This window comes from Orycteropus afer, unplaced genomic scaffold, assembly GCF_000298275.1.
Source record: "Orycteropus afer afer isolate SDZICR_OR568_19922 unplaced genomic scaffold, OryAfe1.0 scaffold00278, whole genome shotgun sequence".
NCBI classification, from domain to species: Eukaryota; Metazoa; Chordata; class Mammalia; order Tubulidentata; family Orycteropodidae; genus Orycteropus; species Orycteropus afer.
Genome location: NW_006921865.1, coordinates 3448301 through 3463767, shown reverse-complemented (window position 1 = coordinate 3463767; position 15467 = coordinate 3448301).

Here is a 15467-nt window from a genome sequence, read left to right as displayed (position 1 = left end):
GGTTTCCGAGGCAGTATCTCTATGGAACTAGATTACCCAGTCTTCCTTCCAAGGAGTGACTGGTGAGTTTGAACTGCCAGCCTTCTGGTTAGCAGTCAAATGCCTTATGCACTATGCCACCAGAGCTCCCAACTTACATAAAGTCAACAATTAATAGATTGTGCTTAAGAAGGAACTATACTTAAGAATATTACTCTGGTAATACTGTTAAAAAGAGCACACACTCCAGGGGAAGTCAGCTGCCACATAGTGAGAACAGACGAGGAACTATAAGGAATGACCCATGAGATGAGAATTGAAGGTCTCTTGCCAATAGCCATGCAAGTGAGCCATCTCAGCAGTGGATCTTTAGAACACTGCAGCCCTGGCCAGCATCTTGACTGCAACCTCTTGACCGGCTTTAAGCCAGAAAACCCCAGCTAGACTATTGCCAAAGTCCTGACCACAGAAAATTTAAGTAATAAATGGTATAATTTGTTACATAACAATACATAATAAAAAGGTCAAACATGAAGATGATGTATAGGGCTTTCTTTACTCCATCAAAGGGCAGAGATTATGACTAAATTTGAGTTGGAGGGAATAGGATTCTTTCTTCATTATTTAGTATCATAATCTAGTAAACCAAAGTTAAACAAGGGAGTAAAATACAAAGAGTCCCATATCTGATCCAGCCAACTTTTGATTACTTATCTCTTCCACTTTTCAAATTTAAGTCTTTGGTATGTTGTTGTTGTTGTTGTTGTTTGCCGTCGAGTCGGCCCCGACTCATAGTGACCCCTCCTTGGGTTTCCGAGGCAGTATCACTACGGAAGTAGGATTGCCCAACCTTCCTTCCGAGGAGTGGCTGGTAGGTTTGAACCGCCAACCTTCTGGTTAGCAGTCAAGTGCCTTAGGCACTATGCTACCAGAGCTCCTGTACATAAATTCATACAAATGAGTGGAAGCTACAGTTGGTAAGTTGAACTCAGGGAGGGAGGGGTGCATGATTTAATCAACCATGTATATTCAATGAATCAATTAATTATGACTATTTAATGAGGCCTCAGTTATGACTATGCAGTGAAGCCCAACCATGAACCTACAATGAAACCAATTTGAACTGGGAAGTAAGAGGGCTTCCTGGTTGGCAAGAACATCCATGTACAGGAGAGGGCCTTGCATCTTTGCAAAGATGGAAGGTCTGTGCTGGGATGTTCCCAAATCTTACCCTATGTGCTCCTTGTTTGTATCTTTTCTGTTTACAACAAACAGGTAACTGTAAATATACATAGGAACTCTGGAGGTGTCGTGGTTAGAGCATTTGACTGTTAACCAAAAGGTTGGGGTTCTAAACCATCAGCTGCTCTGCCAGAGAAAGATGAGTCAGTTTGTGTCCATAAAGATATATAGCTTTGGAAACTATGGGGCAGTTCTACTTTGTCCTAAAAAGGATCACTATGAGTTGGGATTGACTCGATGGCAGTAGCTAAGTATAGAAAAACCAGAAAACCAAACCTGTTGCCATGGAGTTGATTCTGACTCATAGTGATCCTATGGGACAGCATAGAATGACTTCATAGGTTTCCATAACTGTAATCCTCATGGAAGCAGACTGCCACATCTTCCTCCCACAGAGTGACTGGTGGGTTCAGAGCAGCTGGTAGGTTCAGACCTCTGATCTTTCAGTTAGTGGCAGAAGGCTTAAGCACTGGTCCATCAGAGCTCCTGTAAGTATAGATACACTTAGTGAATTCTGTGAATTGTTTCAGGGAATTAATGAACCCAAAGGGTAGTGAGAGCCACCAGGGCTGGTATCTTCTAATTTGACAGTCTGAAGGACTGTGTCCTTTTATCTTATGTACTCTGACCTAACTTGGGATAGCAGGATTGGAGAAGGGCTGAGTGGGCAGCCACTTTGAAGGACCATATGTTTTTAACTAGTGAGATTAGAAGCAGCTCTGGGTGGTTGGGGTCTGAGAAAGAATGTCCTTTGGTGGCTGGCAATGAGGATGAAGAAGTGAAAAGGTGGTAACTGAATCCATTTCCAGGTGGGAAATGGATTCAAACTGATCCTAACCATGCAGTTAGCAATGAAGGTGGGATTTTCCTACTCTGTCCCTTGCTTGCTGAAGTTGTATTCCTAAGGAACAAGACCTACCATATGTGATGTGTTATTGCAGAGCCTCTAGGAAGAATTAAATGGTCACTGTCCTTTTTTGTATATTTAGCCTCCAGCACTGTGACAATAAATTTGTGTTTTTTAAAGCCACCTACTTTGTGACATTTTCTTGTGGCAGCCTTAGCAAACTAAAACATGCAGTCATTTATGAACATTAATGTATATGCATTTATCTTCACAATAATCTTGTATGGTAGTCAGGAGAGATAATATCATATCATTTTACAGATAAAGAAATTGAGTTTCAGACTTGTTGTTACTTTCCAATATCACGTGTGAATCATGAAAGAAATTGACATAGAACCCAAATTTCCTAATTCCTAGACCAGAGTTTTGTTTTTTTTAAACTCATAATTCAGGTAAGTGTTGATGAAATAAAAAAATTTAAAACATTGGAAAAGGTAACCTCCTATAGGACCTCAAGTAGCCAATATATAGCATATAAGCCCACAGTATTAGTAATAAAAACTGTTAAAAGGCATTAAGAAATTGTCAAATAGAAGTAAATGGAAGCTAATAAAAATATTTTTTAATTTTACTTCTAAAAATTTTCATTAATAAAAACATCAGGAGAAGTTAATCTTGCACAGACCAGTGATACGAAATACCTGCAATCCTTACAGAAACAACAGAAGACAGACATAAAGTAATCCCTCACAGACACCCAGACACTGTGGGAGAGAGATCCAACAGATCTACATCTCAGGACCATAGTACTGGGGGACACCAGACTCAATTGGCACAACAAAATACATTAAAGTCTTGTTCCTCATCCTACATTGATGAGTAGTGACTGGAGTCTTTAAGGCTTTCAAGTGGCCATCTAAGATTCACCTAATGGTCTTCTAGTGTTGGAAGCGAAGAAGAGTACAAAAAAAAAAAAAAGGCAATTTGGAAGCAATCAGCTCTAGACACCATGGCCCTCGAGACCAGAAGAACTAGATGGTGCCCAGCTACCAATGCCAACCATTCAGGAAAAGAGCAAAACTGGAGATTCTGGATAGAGTGAGAGGAAAAACATGAAACAAAATCCAAAAACTCAAATATGACGAGAATTACTGGTCGGATGGAGTCTGGTGAGACCCTCAGTACTGGGGCCATGGGATACATTCTGGTCCTGGAATAAAACTCACTCCCAGGCACTGGCTCTCAGCCCAATAGTAAACAAGAGGTACACGCAGACCACTCAACCCAGGGTGACGCACCCACATACTCTGTGGAAATGCATCCCTTGGAGCAATCTACCATGAAGCACCCGAGGGACAACATTTGCACGAGGAAATGAAGGATACACAGGAGTGCATAACTATGAGGGGCGGGGGGGGGGATTACTGGGCAGGGAGAGGAGGAGACTGGGTTAGGGTTGGGGGTGGAAAATGGGGAGTGAAACTAAATGTACACATAATGTTGAATGTAAAACAAACTCTGTATACTTGCACCTAAAGCACACACACACACACAAATATATTCTGCTTAATTACAGAAATAAACATTTTCACCAAATCAAAAAAAAAAAAAAACTTAAAACTTGCTTTGTGTTGGGCAAAGAATCAGTCTTCAGGGAAAAAATTGACAGGAGCTTTTACAATGCAGCTAGAGACAATGACATTAAAAATGTAATAAAAGGAAAAGAGTTTCCATGCTAAGGACAAAAATGATATAGATATTAGGTCAGATTACTCAGAAGAGATACAGTCTGGAACAGGATCAGAGAGGAGAGGGGAACTGAGCAAGTACTTTAAGAAGTGGAGATCATTGGCAAGTAGAAAGGCCATATGAGGGAATTATGAGCAAGGATTAAGGAATATATGTGATATATTTAAAACACAAACATATTATGTATTGGAGGCTTAGTTATTAAGGCAGATGTAGTGATAGATAGCATTGGAAAGATTTCTAGGACCCATGCTATATAGAGCCTTGGAGAAAACAAAATAAAATTCATGTTCCTGGGATAATCCAAATCAAAAAACTAAACCCGCTTCAGCTGAGCAATTTTGACGCATAATAGGACTGAGTGGAACTGCTTCACAGAGTTGGCAAGGTTGTAAATCTTCACAGAAGCAGATTACATCTTCTTTCCACAGAGCAGTTGGTGTATTCTAACCACTGACATTTCAGTTAGTAGATGAGCATTTTAACCACTGTGCCACCAGGGCGCCTTTCCTGGGAAATGACAGATAATAAAATTTTGGGGCAGGTCTTTGTAAGAAGTCCCTGTATGGCAAATAATTAATAAGCTAGGCTGCTAATAGAAAAGTAGGAAGTACAAGCTTATACACAAGGGTGTTGTTCTGGTTACCTAGTGCTGCTCTGACAAGAATATACCATAAATGGGATGGCTTTAACAAACAGGAGTTTATTCTTACAATTTGGAGGCTTTAAATCTGAATTCAAAGTGCCAGGCTCTAGGGGCTGGGTGAAAGCCCCTCAGCCTTGGGCTACAGCTCTGCCTCCAGGTCCTGGCCCATTGGAGCTAGAGGCATTTCTTCACTCAGACAGCTCCTGGCTGCTGAGGCTGCCAAGCCCAAGGTTGACAAGTAAAAAGGCACAGTCCAATGTTACCAAACCACATGGCAGGCCATTAATTCAAGTGCATTGTAAGTCCCCAGGTTGGCAGAGCATGGCAGGCTGCTGAACCATAACATGGTTTCATGCAGGGTCCATGCGTGCCATAAACTAGAAATCATTCCCAAGCCTTCTCCTTATATACAGGAAGCAGACCATATCCCAGAGACAGCTACTCAGCTGCTTGTGGTAGATCCCACCATGAAGTTGCTTGCCAGTCTCATCATGGGGATTAACTACCACCAGCTGCCCAGTCACTCAACTAGGCCCAGCCAAGTTGACACACAAACATAACTACCACAGTCCTCAAAAGAAAGGCCTGGCAATCTATTTCTGAAAAAATCAGTCATTTAAAACTTTGTGGAGCACAGTTCTACTCTGACTCGCATGGGGTTGCAATGAGTTGGAATCAACTCAACAGCAACTGGTTTTGAAAACCAAAGACTAAACTTAGGGCAGTAGAAAAGATGGTGTCCTGGTGACACACTCCACCAAATCTCTCTATAACAACAACACAATGTAACATACAGCTGTGGAGTCAGATCCGACTCACAGAGACCCCTCCTTGGGTTTCTAAGGCAGTATCACTACAGAGGTAGATTGTCTAACCTTCCTTCCAAGGAGTAGCTGGTGGATTTGAACCACCAGCCTTCTGGTTAGCAGTCAAGTGCCTTAGGCCCTATGCCACTGATGGAAACAGACACAGATAATAATCCTGCACCTCTGAGCATTGAATGACGATGATAAAGAATTAGATTGAGATAAAAGCTGAAAGAACTGAAGAAAAAATTCAAGCCTTCAGTTGCAATATTGAAGGATTCTCTGGGCAAAATATTGAATGATGCAGGAAGCTTCAAAAGAAGAGGGTGGAATACACACAGTCACTGTATCAAAAAGAATTGATTAATGTCCAACTATTTCAGGAGGTAGGATATAACCAAGAACCAATGCTATTAAAAGAAGTCCAAGCTGCACTGAAGGAATTGGTGGAAAACAAGTCTCCAGTAATTGACAGAATACTCTTTGAAATGATTCAACAACAGATACAGCACTGGAGACACTTACTTGTCTATGCTAAGAAATTTGGAAGATGGCTACCTGGCCAACTGACTGGAAGAGATACATATTTAAGCCCATTCCAAAGAAAAGTAATGCAACATAATGTGGGACTTATTAAACAATATCATTAATATCACATGCAAGTGAAATCTTGCTGAAGATAATTCAAAAACAATTGCATCAGTATTTTGACAGGTCATTTCCAGAAATGCAAGCTGAATTCAGAAGAGGACATGGAATGAAGATATTGTTGCTGATGTCAGATGGATCTTAGCTGAAAGCAAAAAATACAAGAAAGATGTCTACCTTGGTTTTACTGACTATACAAAGACATTCCATATGGATCCCAACAAATAATGGATGACATTGTGAGGTGTTAGAATTCCAGAACACTTAATTGAGCTCATGAGGAACTGTACATGGACCAAGAGGCTGTTGTTCAAACAGAGAAGGGCTATATTGTATAGTTTAAAATCAGGAAGGGTGTATGTCAGAGTTATATTCTTTCACCATATTTATTAAATCTGTACACTGAGAAAATGATCTGGGAGGCTGCACTATATGAAGAAGAATGTGGCATCAGGATAGGAGGAAGAATCTTTTAGAACCTGCAATATGCAGATCATACAGTCTTGCTTGCTGAGAGTGAGGATGACTTGAAGTACTTTTTGATGAAGATCAAAGACTATAGTCTTCAGTAGGGATTATACCTCAATATACAGAAAACAAAACTCTTAACTGGACCAATAAGCAACATCATGATAAATGGAGAAAAGATTGAAAGATTGAAGTTTTCAATGATTTCATTTTATTTGGATCCACAATCAGCACACATAGAAGCAGTGGTCAAGAAATTAGAGTTCATATTGCACTGGGGAAATCTGCTGGAAAAAAAAATGTTAAGAAGCAAAGAAGTCATTTTGAAGAATAAGGTGCCTAATTTGATTCTCTAGTGCCTCTCTATCAGAAATACAACAAATGGGTGGCTTGAACTAACAGCAATTTATTGTCTTACAGTTTAAGAGACTAAAAGTCTGAGTTTAAAGTGTCAGGCTCTAAGGGCTGGATGAAAGCCCCTCAACCTTGGGTTCAGCTCTTCCTCTTGCTTCTGGACCAATGGAGCAGGAAGTTCCTCTTCAATCAGGCAGCTGCTGGCTGCTGAAGCTGACAAACCCAAGGTCAGCAAATATAATGGCACAGTCCCAAGATTACCAAACAACACAGCAGGCAAATTAGTTCAAGTCTAGAAAAGACCCCAAGATCGTCAGGGTATGGCAGGCTGCTTACTGAAGACTCGGCTACATGCAGGGTGCAAGCATGCCAAAAGCTGCAGAGACCTTTCTCAAAACTTCTTATATACTGGAAGAAAACCACATTCCTAAGGCAGCTACTCAGCTGCTCCAGTAGATTACACCATGGAGTTGATTACCTATCCCATCATGGGGGATAACTACACCCAGCTGCTCAATGACTCAAAACCAGGCCCAGCCAAGCTGACACATAACCTTAACTACCACAAAGCCTCTGACCCAAGTCATGATATTTTCAATCATCTCATATACATGTGAAACCTGGACAATGAATAAGGAAGACTGTAGAAGAGTTGATGCTTTTGAATTGTAGTGTTGGTGAAGAATACTGAAAATACTATATAGACTGCCAGAATGAACAAACCTGTCCTGGAATAGGTGCAGCTGAAAGCTTTTTGGAAGTGAAAATGGCCAGACTTCATCTCACCTACTTTGGTTGTGTTTTAAGAAGTGACCATTCCCTAGAGAATAATAATCATGCTTGGTAAAATAGAGGGTTTGCGAAGAACGGGAAGACCCTCAATGAGATGAATTGACACAGTGGCTGCAATGATGGGCTCAAGTATGGCATGGATTCTGAGGATGGTGCACCACTGAGCATTGTTTCATCCTGTTATATGTATGGTTGCTATGAGTGGGAGCTGATTCAATGGCACTTAACAACAACAACAACAACAGTGAACTCAAGTCATTTGGGTTGACTTGAGTTCAGAAAGAGGAAGGCCTATGGGGTGTTCATTGCAAATTCTGGTCTCCAGGTGACCCTCTACCTGAGTGAGTTCAGGCAGAAACTTGATAATCAGTTGCATGTACACTGAAGTGCACTTAACACATACCAGTGAACTGCAACATGAGAGGTGCTTTCTCTACTTTCCCCACTACACCTTCCTATTGACCATGGTGACCTCCCTTCCAGTCCCCTTCAACCTGGTGGCTAGCAACAACACCCTTGTCACTTTTCACCTGTCCAATTCCTCAGGATCCCTGTGCTAACCAGCAGCCACTCAATGTACCACATTCTAAGCAGACAGAGCCACAGTCTATGGCTCTGCCTGTTAGCACTAGTGTAATTAACAGATCTCGATCTCATGGAACACAAGATGTGTGCCCTACTGTTAGAGGTGCATGGCAAGTGTAAGGATTTTTCCCTCTCTGCAGACACACAAATAAAATCAAAGAAAACAAAGACAATACACCAGAAAAATTCAGGAAATCAAACACAGGAACAAAATGATTAAATAAAGAATTAGAAACCATGCAAAAACAACAATTAGAAGTCCAGAAGATTGAAAGTAATATTACAGATATAGATAATGCATTGGAAGGAAAAATGAGTACAATTATAGCAATTGAAGAATGTATCAGCCAACTACAACATAAACTCCTTGACAGCAAGTTGTATGAAGAAAAATCAGAAAAAAGAATAACAAAAAATGAAGACACTAGCAAGAGAAAAAATTATTTGTGATTGGAATTTCAGAACAGGGCAAGGCAAAATATACACAGAGAAAATTATCAGACTTGCTACAAGAAAACTTTGCTAAGATTACCCATGACAAAAAGATATCCATCTATGTGTCTCAATGAGCCTTATACAGGATAGACCCCAAAGAAAGTCACCAATACATATCATAATCATATTTTTCAAAACCAAAGACAAAGAAAGAATCTTTAAGGTAGCTCAGGAAAAGCTAATGTTTTATCACAAAGGGCAACCAATAAGACTGAGCTCTAATTTCTCAGCAAAAACAATGTAGGCAAGAAAGCAACTAAAAAAAAAAAAAAAAAAAAAAAAAAAATGAAACTCACTGCCATGGAGTCGGATCCAACTCATAGTGACCCCTCCGTGGGTTTCTAAGGCAGTATCACTACGGAAGTAGAATGCCCAACCTTCCTTCCGAGGGGTGGTTGGTGAGTTTGAACCACCGGCCTTCTGGTTAGTATTCAAATGCCTTTGGCACTATGCCACCAGAGCTCCCAAGAGGCAACGGATGACATATATAAAAACTTGAAAGAAAAATGTTTCCAACCAAGATTTACATATCAAGTCAATCTGCCCCTCAAATATGATGGCAAAATTAGAACATTTACAGATAAATAGAAATTAAGGGAATTCATGAAAAACAGATCAACCTTACAAGAAATGCTAAAGGGAGTTCTTTGGACAGAGGAACAACAATGGAAGCCAGTAAACTAAGATTAAGATACATGACAACATCACCCAGAAACCAACACAGAAATATAATTCCCAAATTTAAAATAGGCTCACAAGATTAAAAATGGAGAATGGAGAACCAGAGGCATAAATCTGTAAACAACAACAACTACAAAGCAAAAAGAGGAAATAAATGGTATAATTATAGAGCTTCCAAAGGGAGAAAAAGTCAGGACAGTATCAAGATAGAGCAGACTGTTTCAAACTTAGAAAGATAAAAACTTAATTACAGTGTAACTACAAAGAAAATGAACAAGTCTTCTAACCAAAATATGAAATAAAGAAAACATAAGCACTTAATAAACACAAAATCAACAACAAGAAAATCTATTAACAAAATGAACTCAGCACAGAAAAATATTCCGAACAAAGAAGCCATCAACACCACAATAAAAAGCACACAAAAACAACACCAGTATATTCATATATATCATTAATTACAATGAATTTGAAGGGATTAAATGGGCTGGTCAAGAGAAAAAGAAAGGTGGAATGGATAAGAAAACAGGACCCATCAATATCCTGCCTATAAGAAGCTCATCTTGGAGACAAAGATAAAAATAAATTAAAAATCAAAGGATAGAAAAATAATGGCATGCCAATGGCAACAAAAAAAAGAGCAGGGGTGGCAATATTAATTTCTGATAAAATGGACATCAAGGCAAAAACTAGCATAAGGGACTATGAAGAGCAGTATACAATGTTCAATGGGTCAATCTAGCAAGAGGACATAGCCATAATAACTATTTTTCACCGATGGAAGAGCACCAAGATACATATGGCAAACATGAACAAATGGAAAAGAGAACTAAAGAAGTCTACAATAAAGACAGGAGACTTTAAGACACCACTTTCAATGAAGGACAGAATAACTAGAAAGAAACTTAAAAAAGAAACAGAAATCTCAACAACACAATTCAACAACTTAAACTCACAGACATGGACAGAACAATCCATCCAACAAAAATGCAATGCACATTCTTTTCCAGTGCACATGGATCATTCTCCAGAATAGATCATATGTTAGGCCATAAAGAATGCCTCGATTAATTTCAAAACATCAAAATCATACAAAGCATCTTCTCAGATCACTGTGCTATAAAATTAGAAATCAATTATTTGAAGATTAAGAAAAAAATCAAATGTATGGAAATTGAATAACACCCTGCTTAAAAACTACTAGGCAACAGAAGAATGTAATGTGAAATAATAATATAAAAAATTCCTAGAAGTTAGTAAGAATGAAAACACAGCATACTAAAACCTTTTGGACATAGTGAAAGCAGTAGACCAGATGTCATTTTATAGCAATAAATGCAACCATCAAAAGAAAAGAATGTTAATCAATGTTAATCCAACAACTCCACTAATTAACAAAAGAGCAACAATAGAAGCCTAAAGTCTCCAGAAGAAATGAAATAATAAAGATTAGAGTAGACATAAATGAAACAGAAAACCAATAGCAAAAATCAACAAGACTAAAGCTGGTTCTTTGAAAACATTAACAAAATTGACAAATCACTTTTTAACTAAAAAAAAAAAAAAAAAAAGAGAGAGAGAGAAGATGCAAATAACATAAGATGAAATGGATAACATCACAACAACAAATACCAAAATTAAAAGAATAACAACAGAATGCCATGAATAACTTTACTAAAAGAAATTTGAAAACTAAGGGAAATGGACAAATTTCTGGAAACACACAATCTACCTAAACTAACACAGACTGAGGTAGGAAGTTTGATTAGGCCCATAACAAAAAAAGGAAATGTTCATTGAATTTTTCTTGGATGGATTGTTCTGTCTATGTCTGTGAGTTCAAGTTGTTGAATAATGTTGTTGAGATTTCTGTTTCTTTTTAAAGTTTCTTACTAGTTGTTCTGTCCTTCATTGAAAGCGGTGTCTTAAAGTCTCCTGTCTTTACTCTGGACTTTTTTAGTTCTCTTTTCCATTTGTTCACGTTTGCTGGATGTATCTTAGTGCTCTTCCATTGGTGAACAGTTAATTATTATGGCTATGTCCTCTTGCTAGATGGACCCATTTACTATTGTCTAATGCCCTTCATAGTCCCTTATGCTGGTTTTTGCCTTGATGCCCATTTTATCAGAAATTAATTTACTACATTTTAAGGTAGTGAAAAAAAGCATATTGGTTCAGGCAGCTTCACTGGAGAATTCTACCATACATTCAGAGAAGGGCTGACACCAATTGTACACAAACTATTCCAGATCATGGGAAAAGATGGAATACTCCCAAATTCATTTTATGAAATAAGCATAACCCTGACATTAAAGCCAGGCAATGAACGACACCACTAGAAAGGAAAATTATAAACAAACGTTCATTATGAATATAGATGCAAAAATTTTCAACAAAATCATAGGCAAAATAATCCAACACTATATCAAAAAAATCATGATCAAGTGGGAACAAGTGGGATTCATACCAGTTACAGAAGAATGGTTCAACATAACAAAAACAATCAATGTAATCCACTACAAAAAGAAAATAACAACATAATCATATCAACTGATGCAGAAAAGGCATTTGATAAAACCCAGCACCCAATCCTGATAAAAGCTTTCAGAAGATAGCAATAGAAGGTAAATTCCTCAACATAATTAGAGGCATATGTGCAAAACCAATGGTCAACATTATTCTCAATGCAAAGAGACTGTAAGTATTCTCCTTATGAACAGAAACCAAACAAGGATGCCCTCTATCTCCACTCCTACTCAACATAATATTGGAAATCTAGACAGGGCAATAAGGCAAGAAAGGGAAATAAAAGGCATCCAAATTGACAAGGAGGAAGTAAAACTGTCATTATTTGCAAATGATACTATCCTATACATAGAAAATCCCAGAGATTTGGCAAGAAAATGACTGGAACTAATTGAAAGATTCAAAGTGGGGGAAACAAGATCAACTTACAAAAGTCAGTTTCCTTTACACTAATGAAGACAACTCTGAAAAGGAAATAAGGAAAAAAAAAATACCACTTATGACAGCTACCAAAAGGATAAAATACATAGGAATAAATTTAACTAGAGACACAAAAGACTTACATAAAGAAAACTGCAAAACACTACTATAAGGAAGTAAAAGAGACCTACAGAAATGGAAGTATATTGCATGCTTTTGGATAGGAAGACTGAATATTGTGCAAATGTTCTACACAAAGCAATCTATTTAATTTAATTAACATTTTTAATTAGATTTAAGGCAATCCTGATCCACATATTTTCAACATTCTTTAAGAAGATGGAAAAACCAGCCACCAATTTTATATGGAAAGGGAAGGGACCTTAAATAAGCAAAACAATACTGAAGAAGAACAAAGTAGGAAGTCCCACACTTCCAAATCTCAAAACCTACTATACAGCCATGCTAGTCAAAACAGCCTGGTAATGGTACAATGACAGACACTCCGACCAATGGAACAGAATTGAGAACTCAGAAGTAGATCCATGAACCTATGACCAGGTGATCTTTGACAAAGGGCCAAAATCCATACGTGGGAAGGAAGCAGTCTTTTTAACAAATGATGCCAGCAAAACTGGATATCCATTTTCAGAAAAATGAAACAAGATCTATGTCTCACACCATATAGAAAAACTAACTCAAGATGGTTCAAAGACCTATGTAAAACCCCAAACTATAAAAATCATTAAAAGAAAAAGAGGGGCAAATTATGGGTCTTAATTTATGGCATAAATTGACTATCCAATATAACCAAAAATACAGAAACAGTAGAAAACAAACTAGATGACTAGGACCTTGTACAAATTAAGTTCTTATGTGTATCACAGACTTCTCAAAAAGAGTAAAAAGACAATCTACAGAGTGGGGAAAAATATTTGGCAGCAATATATCAGATAAAGAACTTATCTCTAAAATTTATAGAAATTTTCAACACCTCAACAATAAAAGTATAAAAAATCCAATTATAATATGAGCAGAGAACATGAACAGACATTTCACCAAAGAAGATACTCAGGTGGCCAAAAACACAGAAGAAAACCTCTTGGGAACATCAGCAATTAGAGAGACTCAAGTCAAGCAATAATGAGGTATCATCTCACCTTGGCAATAATAGCAAAATTCAACAAGACAGAAAGTAACAAATGCTGGAGAGGGTGTGGAGAGATTGTAACTCTTACACACTCCTGGTAAGACTGTAAAATGATACAACTACTGTGGAAAATGGAATGGCACTTCCCTAAAAAGTTGGAAACAGAAATACCATCTGACCCAGCAATTCCACTACTAGGTATATATTCTAAAGAAGTCAAAGCTAGGAAACCCGTGTTCATTACAGGAGTGTTCACAACAGCAAAGAGTTGGAAACGACAAAGTTCTCATCAACGGATGAATGCATAAACAAACTGCGGTACATATACACGGTGGAATACTATGCAAAGTTAAAGAATAATGAAGAATTTGCAAAAAACCTCATAATGTGATTGAACCTGGGGGACACTGTACTATGAAATAAGTCAATCACAAAAGAACAATTATTGAATGACTCCACTATTGTAAGGACCTCTGGTGGCAAAGGGCCTAAGGCATTTGACTGCTAACCAGAAGACTGGTGGTTCAAACCCACCAGCCACTCCTCAGAAGGAAGATTGGGCAATTTTCTTCTGCAGTGATACCGCTTCAGCAACCCAAGGAGGAGTTGCTATGAGTTGGATCTGACTCAACAGCAATGAGTTTTTCACTCTTGCCCCCCCCCACTATTTTGAAAAGTCAAGGATAGATTTACATATGGAAAGAAAGATTCTTTAATTGTTACCAGGGATGGGAAGGGAGAGGAGGGAAAATTTCTAGCTAAGTAGGATATATGTGTTGATTTGGGTAAAGGGAAAGGTAATATACAAAAAAGTAGGTGATTAGCACAATATCACTAAGGAAAAGGAGGGCATAGAGAGGTGAATGAGAGTTACAGGCAGCAAAGGAAAATGCTATTACAAACACAATCCTACATTACCAGTAATAACAAGCATTGATCTATGAGTGCATACATAGGTAGACAGGCAGGACTATACTTATTATATACTATATAGGTTATAACCACAGGACTATATAGATTTGGCAGACAATAATTTCTATATAGTGAGCTCTGGTGGCTCTCATAGGCATTTGACTGTCATAAGTCTGGTGTTTCAAAGCCACCAGCCACTCCCCAGAAGGAAGATTGGGCAATCTACTTCCATAGTGATACAGCCTCGGAAACCCAGGAGGGGTCTCTGTGAGTCGGGTTTGACTCAATGGCAGTGAGTTGGTTGGTTGGTATTTCTATATATGTATTTGTATGTGCTGTTAAAATATCCGTGTATACAGTAGAACAAAAATGGGGCAAAATTATGAAAACTCAGCCATACCAAAAACCTTGAGGAAATGAATTGCTGGGCCTGTGCCCTCAGGATCATAGTCCAAAGGGACATCACGATCAACTGGCATAATATAGTCCACAAAGACAATATTCTTCATCCTATTTCGATGAGTAGTGACTCAGGTCTTAAAAGCTTGTGAGCAGCCATCTAAGGTGCAACTATTCGTCTCTCTTTGTCTAGTGCCAAGAAGAATGAAGAAAATCAAAGATGTGTGGGAAAAAATTATTTCAAGGGACTGACGAGTGGACCACATGAACCTAAGAATCTATGACCCTGAGACCGAAAGTACTAGATGGTACCTGGCTACCACTGTCAACCACTCTGAAAGGGATCACAACAGGATAACTCCTGGATACAGTAGAAGAAAAATGTGGAACGAAACTCAAAATCATATAAAAGGCCAGACTTACTGGCCTGTTAGAGACTGGGGGAATCCCTGAGACTGTGGCTTTTAGCCATTCTTTAAGCCTGGCACTGAACTCACCTCTTATGGCTCAACTTTCAGGCAAACAATAGACAGTTCTATGGGACAAACAACAACATCGGGAAATTACTCGTTCCTTGTAACAATAAATCATATGAAACCAAAAGGGCAGCATTTGACCACAGATAAAGCTCAGAATACAAGAATGGATAGGAAAGATGGAAATGGTAATAACCACAGGGAGGAAGTGGGAAGAGTGTTGTTACATCATGGGGATTGCATTCAATGTTGCGAAACAAAATATGTATGAACAGTTGAATGGAAAATGAAT